Below are 17,123 nucleotides of genomic sequence, written 5' to 3' on the forward strand. Positions count from 1 at the left end.
TTTATTGAGATATATTTGTATAACATAGAAACCATCTGAAGTATACAATCACTGGTTCACAATATCATCACATGATTGTGCATACAATCCCATGGTCAAATTTAGAACATTTTCATTACTCCAGAAAAGAAGTAAAAATAGAATACCCTTATCTCCCCATACTCCTATTCCCCCGTGTTATTGACCCATAGTGTTAGTATGGTGAATTTGTTACTGTTTATGAAAGAGTATTAAAATATTACTGTTAATTATAGTCCACAGTTTGCAATAGGTACATTTTCCCCTCCTGTATCAATTATTAACTCCTTATAATCGTGCCATACATCTGCTTTAGTTCATGAAAGGTTTTTTTTATGTTCGTACAGTTAATCACAGAAATTGTAAACGAAAAGATCATTGTGTTATACCGTCCCCCATGTGTTAACCTCCGTCTTTCTTTCTGGTGATATATGTGACTCTCAACTAGAAGTTCATTTTTTATTGTCTATAACAGTAACATTTGTGTACTTAGTTTTACGTGTTCTTAAAGAAATGGTTAGCTAAACAAATTGGTAGTGTCAGTTATATGAGAGAGTAGAAAGCTCAACCTTAGGAGAAAGGAGAACTCTAAAATCCGTTTACTAAGAATTGCAAAGCTTATGTAACTTAAATATCTCTCAGTCTAAGCAGTCTGTGCCTATAGATATGGTCACAATAATGTTGGTACAGTTTTTGCTGGCTTTTCCTCACCCTGGCAACCACCAGAAGTTAGAAGAAGCAAAGTAAGATTCTTCTCTGGAACCTTTGGAGGAGCATGGCCCTGCTGACACCTTGGTATCAGACTTCTACACTTCAGAACTGAGAGAGAGTGAATTTCTGTTGCTTTAAACTACCTATTTTGTGGCAATTTGATATGGCAGTCCTAGGAAATGAATACAGTCATGGAGTATTATTCCTGAGAAGTGGCCTATAAGGCAATTTGTATATAAATAAATTTGTTTTATTGTATAATTGGGGGAATCAGTTGGCTCTGACATAATACTGTTATTTTTTTTTGTAATCATTGGTCTGTTTCCTTTTGAGAGACTCTTAATCTAATGATAGGGGTCATGTTTTTTGTTTTTTTTTTCCCCCTGTGTTGCTGGGGCCATGTGTGTTCGTTGATTGAGTTAAAGAGGGCAAATAATATAGTATCATAATTCATGTGTTTGGAATCACTTTCCAAAGTGACATGTGAATTGTTTTAGTTTATCTCCCTGACCTGGACTGTCAGGAACAAGCTTTTGAGCAAAAACAGGTGTCACAACTTGTCCTTTTCAGATTTCTGAGCAAGTCTTATGATGATAACTCATGATTCTAGAGTGCAGCTGATTTTGGGACATAGTGAGAGAGAGTACATTGTAATAAGGATAGGAAGAAAGTTATTCTGAAGTTTCGTTTGGAACAAATGTTTAAAAACATAAGCAGAGCTTTTCTATCCCTTTCCAGTAGTGCTATTTGTATATTTGAAAGTTATGGAGCTGATTTTCTTTAAAAATGTTCTGAAACTTTTTTTGTCAGATTAATTTTACAGCTAAATACAGTTCATTATTATAACTTTATGGCTCTTTTTGGTATATGTGAGTATGTGAGAGAGAGAAAAAAGAGAGAGAGAGATTATAATACAGTATTAAAACATGAGCCAAATAAATACTGAACTGTGCTCGTCTGTGCCAAGGGAAAAATTATAATTATGGACCACCAGATCCATTTTAGCTACCTTGTAAAATCAGTGTCCTGGTCAGCCTAGCTGCCACGAAGAAACCTGAAATACTTTAATTAATTAGTTATAGGATGATTGTTGAAAGTTTCAAGATCATAAACCACAGCTTGTTATAACTTCTGCAACCAACAGAGACAAGGGCGTCAATTTTCATTCATTTCATTATTTTAGGAGCTCTGGTTGTTTGGTTTCAACATATGCTTAAGTTTTGTTGATTTTGTTGAGGTACCAGTTTTTCTACTTTGTTTCCTTTCAGTTTTCTTTTTAAATATGTGCTGTCTGCCTTAATATCTTTGCTGCTAATCCTACATCTCAGTTCACATATACATACAATCAGCATTGATTTGTGCAAGTACTCTCTCTTAGTTTTTAAATTAATTAATTTCCCTGTTAGCCTCACTTCCCACTTCTCAGCCCCCCTCAAAGTAAACTGCTCTAATATGTTTGTAGTGGTGGTTGTTAAATTTCCCTAAATAGTACTGTGCTGGTGTATTTGTTCTTCTTATTTTTCCTTCTTTTGAAACTGTTTAATTGTCTTTGTTGCTGTGTATATATCTAGTTCCTTGTTTCTGACCACCATTTACTGTTTGATAAATTATTTATTCTGTCATTGTTCTGTCAGATTCCTTCCAACTCCCTAGCCCCTCAGAAAATAGGATGAAGATCTTTGTGCTTGTTTCTTATTATCTTGTGGGGAATTTCTCTGGACATATGCACCAGAGTGTATTGCTATACTAAAGCCAGCACTTGGCTATTTCCAGCTATCTGATTTTTGCTTTTCTTATAGGTATAAAGTGTATCTTCATTTGCATTCTCCAGTTTACTAATGAGTTGCAGTGTCTCATTATGTACTAGTAGGACTGCTTAAGATGTACCTTTAGTAAATTAGCTATTCATATCCTCTGTCCATTTATTTAATTAGGATTCCTTTCTTTTTATTTTCGGGTTGCTTTTCAAAAGAAATCTCCTCTTCTTGTTGATTTTTAGAAGTTTCAAGGTGAAATCTTCAGTTATTGCTTTGAGACCTTTCATTTTTTTCTTAATATAAGCGTTTAACACTTATTTCTCTCTGAGCCCTATTTTAGTTGTATTGCACAAATTTTGATATTCACTTAAAAATGTTTTCTGTTTTTGCTTGAAGCTTCTTTTTTGATATGTGGGTTATTTATAAATATGTTTAATCCCCAGATATTTGGGGATTTTTTCAGATATATTTTTATGGTTTTCAAGTTTAATTCTGTAATGGTGAGAGAATAGACTTTGTATGATTTCAGTTCTTTTAAATTTGTTTCATGGCCCACAGTGTGAATATTCCATGTGTACTTGAAAAGAATTTGTACTTTGCTGTTGTTGGCTGGCATGTTCTGTAAATTTAATTATTTCAAGTTGGTTAGTATTGTTGTCCATGTCTTCCATATTGTCTTTGATGTTTTTCTGTCTACTTGTTCTGTTGATTACTGAGAGAGGATATTGAAGTCTCCAAGCATACTTTGTGGATTTGTTTCTCCTTTCACTTCTGTCAGTTTTTGCTTTAGATATTTTGAAGCTGTCTTGCTAAGTTTATGCACATTTAGATTTTTGGTGAATTGACCCTTTTATCGTTTCTCATATTTGTTCTTCTTTATCCTTGGTAATTTCCTACATTCTGAAGTCTGCCTTTTCTAATATTAACATATAGCCACTCCAATTTTTTTTAATGCAGTTTTATTGACATATATTCACACACCATATAAACCATCCAAAGTGTACAATCACTGGCTCATAGCTTCATCATATAAGTGTGCATACAACCCCATGATCAATTTGAGAACTTTTCCATTACTCCAGAAAAGAAATAAAAATAAAAAAGGAAACCAAAATCCTCCTATATTCCTTACCTGCCCCCCCCCCCCCATTGACCCATAGTACTGGCGTAGTCCATTTGTTACTATTGATGAAAGAATATTAAAATATAACTGTTAACTATAGTCCATAGTTTGCTATAGGTTTATTTTTCCCATATACTCCTCTATTTTTGACTCCTTGTGATAGTGTCATTCATTTGTTCTAGTTTATGAAAACTTTTTAATATTTGTAGTTATTCGCAGATATTGTCCACCACAAGATTCATTGTCTAACTCTCTTTTGATTAATGTTTGTGTGGTATGTCTTTTTTGTAACTTGTCTATATCATTATATTTAAAGTGCTTCTTGTAAAAATAGAGTTCAATCTTGGTTTTTGTTGCTGTTTTTGTTTTTAATCTGACAATGCCTTTTAATTGGTGTGGTTAGATCATTTACATTTAGTACAATTATTGATATGGTTGGACCTAGGCCAACCATTTTATTATTCATTTTCTATTTCTTTCTATTCTTTGTTCTTTTCAATAACTTATTTTTAAGCCTTCCTTTGGATTTTCCCCCCCATATTCCATTTTATTTTGTTTAATATGTTTGTTTCTTTTTTTTCATGGGCAGGCTCCAGGAATCAAACCCAGGTCTCTGGCATGACAGGTGAGAACACTGCCACTGAGCCACGATTGCCTGCCCTGTTTAATATGTTTTTGCTTATATGCCTTTAATTTTTAGTCTTATCTTTCACAGTTTGCTTAGAGTTTATATTTTACCACCTCAATTAAAGGGGTAGGTTCATTACAACCATTTTTAAATGTTCACCTCCCTCTCCCTTTGTTATAGTACCATAAATATTATATACACATTATATTAATGTCTTGAATTTCCTATGAGACAGTGTTAAATTTTTTGTTTCAGTAGTCAAACCTCAAAGACCTTAAGTGGAGGAAAAATAGTCTATTATATTTTTCCAGATGTTTACGATTTCTAGTGTTCTTTCCTCATTTCTGAAGCTCTAGTTTTCCCTCTGGTATCATTTTCCTTCATCTTGAAAACTTAATTTAACATTTCTTTTGGAGCAGGGCTGCTGGTAAGAAATTCTCTTACATTTTCTTCATCTTTCTACCTTCATTCCCGAAAGATGCCTTCACTGGATTTAGAATTCTGAATTGTTCATACTGTTTTTTCAGTACTTTGAAGATATTGTTCCACTTTCCTGGCTTCCATGGCTCCTGATGAGAACCTCTAGGTGTTTCAGTTATTTTTCCCTATGTGTAACTGGTTGAGTTTCTCCGACTGCTTTAAATTTTTTTTCCCCTTAATCTTTGGTTTTTAGGAGTTTGATTATGATGTGTCTAGGTGGTTTTCTTTTAAGTTTGTCCTGTTTGGGATTTACAGAATTTCTTCAATCTGTAATTTTATGTTTTTCACCAAGTTTGGAGGTTTGCAGCCATTATTTCTTCTATTATTTTTCTGATACCAATTTCTTTCTCCTTTCTGTTGTTTCTGTGATGTGGGTGTTAGGCCTTTTGATATTGTTTATAGGTCCTTGAGGCTCTGTTAAATTTTTTTTTGAGAAATTGCACTTTTATTGATTAAAAGCATATTGTCCATGTAGACATACATGAAAACATTCAAATATTCAAAGACATTCCATATATAATACTGTGTGACTTCATTGGCTATATATAAAAGTATCAAGTTCAAAGCAGTATTACCCTTGTTAATAATTACTAATATTTTCATCTTGCTGTACTTTTAATCAGAATTTCTGGGATACACCCAATGTTAAAACATATTAAGAAAAATGGTGACAATAATCCCCTAAATAAAAGCAATTTGGATATAACATGTAGCTAACAATGTACAACCAAACCACAGTGTACATTCAAGTTAAAAAGGTTTTCTAAACAAATTTTAAAAATTTCCTTTAAAAAAAACCATACTGATCATATTTTAGATTTGTATCTTAAATACCTAAAGCAAATATTTTTTCCCTTTTACAAAAAAAAAAAAAAAAGAAATTCTAGTGAAATCGATAGTGAGTGTGTTTTGCATATGGGCTATTTGAAAGATATTCCATTTGCCACATTTTCTCCTAGTAAAGCAATCAGGATGAAAGCATGTGAAGTGCACTCTGTTTAATTTGTAACATTGTGGAGCTTGTTATATAGGAATATGTCCCTCATAATTTTGTGAATCTTTCCCAGGCCTAAAATGTTAATTATGCTCATAATAAAACAGTTGGAAAACATAGACATGTATGGAGAAGAAAATAAAAACCTGTAATCCTTCCATATAGAGACACCTCACTGACAATATTTTGGTGTGTTTATTTCCTGTTTTTTTTTCCCTAAGCGTACAAAAATAAAAATATACATATAAAATAGGAATATATTGCTTATACAATTTAATATCCTGCTTTTGCACTGAATAAAATGGGTTTGATTTACTTTGCCCATTTAAGTCTTCATAAAAATTTCTAATTTTAATGGCAAAAGAAACATTTTTCATTGACTGGATATACCATAATGTAACCAAAAGTTCAGAATGGTATTTTAAATTTTATATTTTATATAACTTTACAGCCTTACAATGTGCAATTCAGTCATCACATTCTCTCTGTATGTTTTTTTGTACTCCTGGAAGACTGGAAGGGTCAGCAAGTGATAAAAGGCTATTACATCCCAAATACTTAAGGTCCTATTCCTCAGGATCCGACTGAAAGCAAGAACTTCTGTACTGAGTCATACATGGATACTGAAGGTCTACAGAATTGATGGGTTTGTGATCCAATCTATTCTATCACAGTGCATGAAATGAATGTTATTGCCTGGACCTACGATGAGGGTTCCACCTTGCTGAGCTGGGTCTCCTTGAAAATCAAAAAGAGGGCCAGTCACCGCCAGCCACAGGCTCTGAATACTTCCCGAGAGCATGTTTGACTTCACATGGGGGCTCTGTCCAGAGGAGGCAATTTCTTCACCTCTTTTCATTCCTAATCTTTTATAAATCTCTCTCTCAGAATCAACATAGATTTCAATTTGCAGAAAGGCTCAGTATGATGGTAGGATGACTGTCCAATCACTATAAGGTTGACATTTGCTTCTTGTAAAAAACTCTTGGGGATTTTGGCCAGATCTTCTACGTATTCCTTGCAAATATAATGTAGAAAATGCGGCACCAAGACCACAGCGGCCCAGCGCTTGCAGACAGCGCCCCGAATGGCACCTGATTCCCGGAGGTGTCCAGCATGGACAGCTTGGCCACTGGTGCAACCGGGGGCTGCCTGCGCTCAGGGCCGCTCAGCTCTGGGACTGCGTGGCCGCTGACCTGCTGCGTGACCGAGGCTGGGGCGGCCATCTCGCCCTGTGTCGGAGGGCCCTCTGTTAATTTTTTTTTCATCTTTTTCTGTTCTTTAGATTGATTGGCTCATTTTATTGATCTGTTCTCATATGCACAGAATTTTGCCTGTTATTTTAATTCTGCTCTTGAGCCCATCTTATGAAATTTTAATTTGACGCATTTTTCTGTTGTAAAATGTGAAGTGGGATCTTTTCTTAACTTTTTATTTTGAAGTAACTATTGGTTTACAGGAAGTTGCAAAGAAATGTACAGGGTGGTCCCATGGACCCTTCATTCAGCCTCTCCCAATGTCAATGTTGTGTGTTAGTTAACATTATGTTATCAATACCAACATTACATTATTAATACCAAGAAATTGAGTTTAATACAATTTACATCTTATTCAGATTTCCCCGTTATACAACTGCTCTTGTGTGTGTGTGTGTGTGTAGAGTTCTGTGCAGTTTAATCATTTGTGTAGTTTCATTTAAATACCATCACAATCAAGGTACCTAACTGTACCTTCATTCTTTTAGTTCTTTTTCATAGTTTCTGTTTCTCTGCCAAGTATATCTGTATTCTGAGAGTAAGTACCTCTACCCCTGGAACATGGTTATAATAACTGCTTAAAATTCTCCATAATTTTAATGTCTGTTTAATTTCATTTTTGCCATCTATTGATTGCCTTTTCCCATAAGAAATGATTATGTCTTCCTGGTTCTTTGTATATTGAGTAATTTGGATTGTTATCCTGGATATATTGAATATTGTGTTGTATTAAAATTCTCTGGAGATTGTTGAGTTATTTTTGTTTGAGTAGTCTAGAGAACTCATTTGGGTTCAGTTCTTAATTTGACCTTCTGTGGATGGTATTTCCAATATCAGTTCAGTTTTCTGCCTTGGCTGTGCTGTTTGGAACTATTCTGCCTGTGTGCTAATCAGAGGATATTTTGGGACTTGGGCAGTGTCTTGTATTTGGCTACAAATTTTTGAGTTGTTGTTGTTGTTGTACTGTTATTGGTTGTTCAGAGGATGGGTAGAAGAATTAGGTTTATTTTTAGATGTCCCAGGAGTAACTGTTGAATAGACTGTAGGATATGTAAACATGGAGTTTAGAACAGAAGTTGGGTAGGAGATAAAGATTTGGAAATTATCAAGATAAGTAACAGATAAAAGCATGCAAGTGGATGACAATAGCCAAGCAGTGTGTCAGTTGGGAAGAAATTTGGCTATAATCCTGTGAAATAGCTGGTATGGAGAAGGAGGGGAAAAGGGAAAGAAGAAAACAAAAGGAGTCTGTGAAGATAGAAAGGCAGGTATATAAAATGTTAAAGGATAGCAGAAAACCAAAGTGGACCTTCACTTATTCCACAGTAGAGAACATTAAATCACAGATGTTTCCGAAAGGCAGAGGACTGACTACCTAAAGACAGACAACTTCCATCTTTCCTTTAAGCAAATGTTTGCTGTAATTTTCCAAGCTGCTGTTTGTTACAATATCTCTTCCCAAAAACAAAGGTTTACTCCTTGACCTTGTTATGCTATCATTTCCTACCCAGGCACCAACCCATTCTTCAAAAGAACCAAGTTCCAAGTGGAGAACATTTATTCCCCATTTCTGGTATCTCTTTCCATGGGAATAGAAGACCACCAGTTGTATAGCATGACCAACATTTCTTTGCCACTTAACTGATTTTACCCTGGGGAGGGAAGCAGCTGATCTGATTGGTAAATTTGGGAAAAACAGTCAGCCTAGTCCTGTCCTTCTTCACGAGTGAGCTGCCTGCAGAGGTGGGGTGGGGGTGGTTTGTATTTCACATGTGCTTTCTGCTTTGCAGAAAGGGGGTAGGTCTGATCTATTTTTGAAATTCAGCTATCAAGTCTCCTTGGCCCAAACACTAAGTTATATCCTTTATCTTTGCCTTTACTGATAATAAAGGTGATACTGTGGCCCATCAGCTACTCCTGTTGTTGTTTTTTTTGTGGTTGCTTTCCAGTTTTTCCAGAACCTGGACAGGAAAGAGAGGTGCTATTTATTGTTCTCCCTTTCCGTCTAGATCCTATCGGGTTTAACTAAGCAATAAAATGACTTTAGATTAGTCTAACTCAGTTTTAGTAAAATTATTCAAAGATTTTGAAATAGGTCCCATTAGTTCCCTATCTGCCTTTTAGATGGACGTTTCTTTTTGTAATTTTGATGGTGAATGTATTGTCCTTCACACTTGTATATGAAATGAAACAGGCTAGAGACTACTAACATTAAGGACATAATTATATAAACATTCCATCCACTTTCAGAATGCAAGATTTGGGAAGGATTCCCAAGAACTCGGCTTGATCAAACAACCAAGGAAATCATAGCATAATTTTTAAGAATATTTGAGGCGACAAGTTATTTGAATAAATGAACTTAGAGATTTCATGCAAAATACCCCTACACTATCACACATCATACATTGTGCCATTTTTAATCTGAGGAAGAGAAAATGGACATTCTGCTGAGAAAGGAAAATTATATAAAATTGGACTCATCATTTATAAATATTGCCACCCTACTGGAATCTGCTTCTTTGAACTATGACAGATGTGGGGCTCCATTAGGGAGCAAAGGGGAGCAGCTCTGAAATGGAGCCCCAGTGACTAGTGCCACAGTGGGCTTCTCCACAATCACTCCAAACACTGTCCAGGGCTCAAGGCACATTCCCTCCACTGATTATAATATCTGATATTGAAAGTTATACAGATTTTGTTGTAATAAGCACAGTGCTACACTGAGTTATAGGTGACTATAGGTCAGGGTAGACCAAAAGAAACTGGGACACTTACAGTGGGATGGCAGATGGATGGCTAGAGCAGGGTATGCTACTACATCTTAAACTACCTGAAAGGAATTCAGTCTTATTCATCTCTGAGGCACCCAGCAGAGTCTTACATAGTAGGTGTTCGAGTGGTTATCCATTTAATGGAACTGAGTATTGTGCTTGATAAAGTTAGAGCGTGGATAAGTGGCTGTATTGGGGAATTTTGGGGAATTTACTTCTCCTGGATTATGTACTGATCCAGTAGATTAGGAGGAAGCCTAAAAGAATGCTCAAGTATTGAGTCATCTAGGTTTATCCAAATGAAAGTGTGGAAAACCCTACAATGCTTTATTTATTAGAGCTCATATGTAGAATGGTACATGCTTGGTCAGGTTTTGGGTGCCAAGAGTGTTCTTTGTTTTAACAGGACGCCCTAGCCAAGATGCTGACCCTGCACATATTCTCAGACTCTCAGCTGTTTCCTAGAGCTGCTCAGATCAGATTTAATACTGTCCATGAAGAGTCACAGTACGGAAGGGGCTGGATCATAATGCTCTAGGAAAAGCAGCCACTTCTGTGAATGTTAATTTACGGAAGGAGGCACTGAAACACCAGTTTCTTTTAAATTCGGTCAACACAAAGGAGAATCAGCAAGCAACATTCTGAGCAAACCAACTTTATAGACTTTTCCATTTACAGAACTCATAAATTAGAGGTCGAATTTTCTTTATCTGAGAAAAGGCAAAGATGAAGAACAGAAGATGGGAGATTCAGATAAAGAAGGTGTAGTAAAGGTCCCTTGAAACAGAGCCTGTTTTGTTCTTTTTCTTATCCTTTATTGGGCCTAGCACTAGTGCTTTGCCCAGAGCATTCAGTAAATATTTGCTGAATCGAATTGTTTCAAAAGCATTCTCAACACATCACAAATCCAGAGTGTTACAAGTTTAGGAACCCTTAACTCTCTCCCTAACAAAGTGCTTTCACTTCCACTTACTGCAAATATTTTTCTAGGAAATACATCTTAACTCCTTAATACTTAAATGGAAAAAAAATGAATCTCTTTTATAAAGGTGTTTTTTGTTTGTCTGTTTTTTAAAGGAGCCGCAACCTCTGCAGAGTTTGAGGTAACTATCTTAGCCTGTGGGTAATATTTTTATAATCAGCACGTGAGCTTAGCTTTGAAGAGAATGAAAAGGAAGATATATGAGGATGATAAAAGTAAAACAACAGATCCAAGTTTGTTGTGTTTTTTTTTTTAATTTTTTTAAGTTTTACTTTGTTCTTATGACTGGATGAACACAAATGAAAAAAAACTTAAAAAAAGTACAATCTAATCAAAGTGTGTTAACTAGAGCTGTGTTGTAATGAGTTCTAAAGAGCACATTTCTGTAATCCTGTCACAGAGCTACATTCATAACTATTTTTTCCTAAAGAAACAGTTAACCTAAAGGTTAAACTGGAAAGGCAGTTGCATCTTTTAAATAAACTCCTACTCCTGGATTCGTGTTAAAGTTATACAAATAGTTTAAAGGCCTAGGTTCCAAGGGTCATACATAAATTGGCTTCACTCTAGCTATAGCCAAGTTGTTCAAGAAGCTTCCAACAATAATATATACTCTCTGTGAGGTTTTTCCTGGCACCCCATCCTTCCCCAACCACTCTCCTATGTTGCCATGACATTTACTTTTCATACCTCTATCAACGCCTACCTTACCATATAATCATATTTTAATTTTCTCTTTATTACAGATCAGTTCCTGATAAGACTGTGAGCCTTCTGTGGACAGGAACATAATCATTTTGCTCTCCCACTATCTACTAAATAGTAAACAATCAATAAAAGCTTTGTTGAGAGAATGAAACCAAAGCTCCCGAGGATCTTGTTTTACAAACTTAAGGCTACTTGTGCAAAGGAAGGCTTTAAGTAACCCAGGGTCTTGCAAAACATGATTTGTTTATGCATCATATGTCCATAAGTCTACCTGTGTCTTTATACCTTAGAACATGAGCAGTTGCCTCATACAGGACAATGTATGCACCTAGTAGGTGCTCCGTTATTTACTGATCCAATTAGTGCACCTGTAATTGGATGTCTACAATCCCTTAGGCACTGCATATCCTTTCTCCTTTACAGCCTGTGCCAGGAGGGGATATAGGAAACAGAAAGAAACTGATTTTGATGTTCTTGACCTTATCTCAAGTTCGGTTTGTGCTCATAAGACCCTGAGCCAGGCATCTACTGTGAAATACAAAAGACAGATCTTTGCAATCTGTTTACAAGATATCAAGGTTTTTTTTCGCTTGGGCAGGCCCTGGGACTCGAACCTGGGTCTTCGGTGTGGCAGGCGAGAACTCTGCCACTGAGCCACTGTGGCCCGCCCAAGATATCAAGATTTGAAATAACATATAAAGAAAAATCAGAGAAAGGTCTTGGGATATCTTCAAGAGTTGATTTTTAGAAGTTATGTAAGGAATTATAACACAGCAAAAACTCAGCTACTGTATAAAGAAACGGGAAACTCCATCCCTAGTGGTGACAAGTTTCAACAACCAAACTGCAAAGGATTTCTGAATTTCACAACTAGCAGCAGATATTAAAATAGGTGAAATTCAGCTGTTACTCCTCCTTGGAAGTTAGATGATTTTTAAACTTATTAGTTTCACAATAAATATAAAAACAGTATCTTTAAAAACCAGTATTTATCTGATATTTATGCAATAACTCTTAAAATGGTAACTGTAGTTTGTTTAAAGGTAGGGTATAGTTTTCTGGAAAAAAGCTGTATCTCAAGCAACAATTTGTTAACTGGGAATAGTGAAAAGTCAAATAAGCAGTCAACTGTGAGGCTAAGCAATCTCTCAGTACCACCTAAAAGGTTCAGAACCTCATCATTCCTTTACAGCCCCATGACCAGCTCATTGGAAATAACTGTCGCAAGATGGCAGGCCAAGAGAAGGCGTCCAACAGTTTAGAATTTAACATTCTTTTCTACCTTCAAATGTCATGGGTTAAAAAGGATATTACCAACCATAAAACGTGGCCTTGGTTTTCAGTTTGTCACATGTCTCACTGAAAAAAAAAATCCAAATAAAATCTAGTGTACTGGAGATTATGTTAAAGAGAATAAGGAAGAATTGATGAATTTCCATGCTGTAGAATTTCCTTATAGGTATATATATTTAGTAACCTCTTTAATATGTCAGGAATTAACATGCCCTTTGGATAAGGTATGATAAAGACTCTGGAAGAAAGGAAAACAATCGTCACATCCACTAAAGACAAAACTATCTTCCTCAATATACTTTTTTTCCTGGCTGATAATTAAGCAAAAATGCCTGTGAGACACTGGCAATCTTAATTAACATATGAAATTTATGCTTTATTACAGATTCATTAAAAGTATAATTATGACACAGAACTAACAGTCTTCTTTTTTTTTCCAGTGAAAGTATGACTACTTTTTTTCTATTAATTAAAAAAATTAACAAAACATTTAGAAATCATTCCATTCTACATGTACAATCAGTAATTCTTAATATCATCATATAGTTGCATATTCATCATTTCTTAGTACATTTGCATCGATTTAGAAAAAGAAATAAAAAGACAACAGAATAAGAATTAAAACGATAATAGAGAGAGAAAAAACCTATACCTCACATGCAGCTTCATTCAGTGTTTTAACATAATTGCATTACAATTAGGTAGTATTGTGCTGTCCATTTCTGAGTTTTTATATCCGGTCCTGTTGCACAGTCTGTATCCCTTCAGCTCCAATTACCCCTTCTCTCTCTCTCTTTTTTTTTTTAATTAACGGAAAAAATGAAATAACCCAACATTTAGAAATCATACCATTCTACATATGCAATCAGTAATTCTTAACATCATCACATAGATGCATGATCATCATTTCTTAGTACATTTGCATCGGTTTAGAAGAACTAGCAACACAACCGAAAAAGATATGGAATGTTAATATAGAGAAAAAAATAAAAGTAATAATAGTAAAAACAAAGCAAAACAAAACAAAACAAAAACCTATAGCTCAGATGCAGCTTCATTCAGTGTTCAGAGATTTTCTCATAGAACCAACTTCTGGCCTTATTGATTTTCTCTATTGTTTTCATGTTTTCAATTTCATTTATTTCTGCTCTGATCTTTATTATTTCGTTCCTTTTGCTTGCTTTGGGATTAGTTTGCTGTTCTTTCTCCAATTCTTCCAAGTGAACAGTTAATTCCTGCATTTTTGCCTTTTCTTCTTTTCTGATATAGGCATTTAGGGCAATAAATTTCCCTCTTAGCACTGCCTTTGCTGCATCCCATAAGTTTTGATATGTTGTGTTTTCATTTTCATTTGCCTCGAGGTATTTACTAATTTCTCTTGCAATTTCTTCTTTGACCCACTCGTTGTTTAAGAGTGTGTTGGTGAGCCTCCAGGTATTTGTGAATTTTCTGGCATTCCGCCTATTATTGATTTCCAACTTCATTCCTTTATGATCTGAGAAAGTGTTGTGTATGATTTCAATCTTTTTAAATTTGTTAAGACTTGCTTTGTGACCCAGCATATGGTCTATCTTTGAGAATGATCCATGAGCACTTGAGAAAAAGGTGTATCCTGCTGTTGTGGGATGTAATGTCCTATAAATGTCTGTTAAGTCTAGCTCCTTTATAGTAATGTTCAGATTCTCTATTTCTTTATTGATCCTCTGTCTAGATGTTCTGTCCATTGATGAGAGTGGGGAATTGAAGTCTCCAACTATTATGGTATTTGTGTCTATTTCCCTTTTCAGTGTTTGCAGTGTATTCCTCACGTATTTTGGGGCATTCTGGTTCGGTGCATAAATATTCATGATTGTTATATCTTCTTGTTTAATTGTTCCTTTTATTAGTATATAGTGTCCTTCTTTCTCTCTTTTAACTGTTTTACATTTGAAGTCTAATTTGTTGGATATTAGTATAGCCACTCCTGCTCTTTTCTGGTTGTTATTTGCATGAAATATCTTTTCCCAACCTTTCACTTTCAACCTATGTTTATCTTTGGGTCTAAGATGTGTTTCCTGTAGACAGCATATAGAAGGATCCTGTTTTTTAATCCATTCTGCCAATCTATGTCTTTTGATTGGGGAATTCAGTCCATTAACATTTAGTGTTATTACTGTTTGATTAATATTTTCCTCTAACATTTTGCCTTTTGTATTATATATATCATATCTGACTTTCCTTCTTTCTATACTCTTCTCCATACCTCTCTCTTCTGTCTTTTTGTGTCTGACTCTAGTGCTCCCTTTAGTATTTCTTGCAGAGCTGGTCTCTTGGTCACAAATTCTCTCAGTGACTTTTTGTCTGAGAATGTTTTAATTTCTCCCTCATTTTTGAAGGACAATTTTGCTGGATATAGGAGTCTTGGTTGGCAGTTTTTCTCTTTTAGTAATTTAAATATATCATCCCACTGTCTTCTAGCCTCCATGGTTTCTGCTGAGAAATCTACACATGGTCTTATTGGGTTTCCCTTGTATGTGATGGATTGTTTTTCTCTTGCTGCTTTCAAGATCCTTTCTTTCTCTTTGACCTCTGACATTCTAACTAGTAAGTGTCTTGGAGAACGCCTATTTGAGTCTAATCTCTTTGGGGTGCGCTGCACTTCTTGGATCTGTAATTTTAGGTCTTTCATAAGAGTTGGGAAATGTTCAGTGATAATATCTTCCATTAGTTTTTCTCCTCCTTTTCCCTTCTCTTCTCCTTCTGGGACACGCACAACACGTATATTTGTGCGCTTCATATTGTCCTTGAGTTCCCTGATACCCTGTTCAAATTTTTCCATTCTTTTCCCGATAGTTTCTGTTCATTTTTGGAATTCAGATGTTCCATCCTCCAAATCACTAATTCTATCTTCTGTCTCTTTGAATCAATCAGTGTAGGTATTCATTGTTTTTTCCATCTTTTCTACTTTGTCCTTCACTTCCATATATTCTGTGATTTGTTTTTTCAGTTTTTCTATTTCTTCTTTATGTTCAGCCCATGTCTTCTTCATGTCCTCCCTCAGTTTATCAATTTCGTTTTTGAAGAGGTTTTCCATTTCTGTTCGTATATTCAGCATTAGTTGTCTCAGCTCCTGTATCTCATTTGAACTATTGGTTTGTTCCTTTGACTGGGCCATATTTTCAATTATTTGAGCGTGATCCGTTATCTTCTGCTGGCGTCTGCGCATTTAGACAGATTTCCCTGAGTGTTGGATCCAAAAGTTTGGAAGATTTTTCTGTGAAATCTCTGGGTTCTGTTTTTCTTATCCTGCCCAGTAGGTGGCGCTTTGGCACACTTTGTCTGTGTGTCCCACCAGTAAAAGGTGCTGTGGGTCCTTTAGCTTTGGAAAACTCTCGCCGTCCAGGAGGTTCGCTAGCCGTAGCGGCTTGGAAGAGTGCCAGCCGGCCCGGGGTCCGAACGCGGGGAGGGTCGCTGGCTACCGCAGCCCGGGAAAGCGCCCATCGAAATTTCCTAGTCGGCCCGGGGCGCCAAGCGTGGCGGGACGGTGCCAGCCGCAGCGGCCCGCCCGGGAGTGTGCACCATTCCCGGGGAGTCACGGGTTTGGAAGGTCCCCCCCCGTCACCATTCTCCGCGGCCTTGGAATTTCTGATCCAATTCTCTCAGTTGGTCTGGGTGGCCGCGCGTGGTGTGGGCGCCAGCCGCCGCGGTTTGAGGGGACCGCCTATCCAATTCTCCCAGCCGGCCCGGGAAGGGGGAAAGGAGTGACTCTAGCCTGTTGCCGCCCCGCCCGGTGAAGCCCGCGCCCCTTGGCGATCTCACCAGAGCGGGTTCTCTCAGCCAGCCAGCCGTTCCAGGATGGGGTACGCTGTCTTTTTTATCTCTGTCGTGGCTTTGGGAGCTGTTCTGTATCATTTCTACTCCCCTAGTAGCTTTTCTGGAGGAGAAACTAAGATCCGCGCATCTTACTAAGCCGCCATCTTCTCCGGAAGTGTTGAAAGTATGACTACTTTTAATGAAAACATATTTGTGTGGAACATATGTATAAAAGATGTTCCAGGTGACCAAGAAGTAGTATGGCAGCGATGGCCACCTGCCCACCAAGATTGCTATTCCCTGTTAGAAATGTTGCTGGAAAGCAGCTGAAAAATATGAACTACATTTCTCAGTCTTACTTGCATTAAGGTGCATATAGGTAGGTAATTAGTTCTCACCAACTGAATATGTTCACTTTGGGCTGGGACTAAGAAGCAGGTATACTGTTTTCACCCTCTTTTCTTCACCCCTGAACTTTTCCAATCTACTGGCTGGCTATCAATCCCCAGGATACTTGGAAGTTATGTATAAAAGATAGAGGAGACTCTATCAGCCTGTATCTCTGAAGGACTTCATCTAGCAGAGTTTCCCCCGCACTCCCTATCCC

At 36.6% G+C, this 17,123-nt stretch overlaps 1 protein-coding gene and 1 pseudogene across 2 annotated transcripts in view; one reads left to right on the plus strand and one right to left on the minus strand.

The window, feature by feature from the left end:
* The window catches only part of DIP2B (disco interacting protein 2 homolog B), a 340,427-nt gene that overhangs the window by 81,056 nt on the left and 242,248 nt on the right, over positions 1-17,123 (plus strand). The gene's annotated exons all lie outside the window — the stretch shown is intronic.
* Positions 6,278-6,937, minus strand: LOC143690192 (peroxiredoxin-like 2C pseudogene; annotated as a pseudogene).

The sequence above is a fragment of the Tamandua tetradactyla genome, chromosome 7, assembly GCF_023851605.1.
Source record: "Tamandua tetradactyla isolate mTamTet1 chromosome 7, mTamTet1.pri, whole genome shotgun sequence".
NCBI classification, from domain to species: Eukaryota; Metazoa; Chordata; class Mammalia; order Pilosa; family Myrmecophagidae; genus Tamandua; species Tamandua tetradactyla.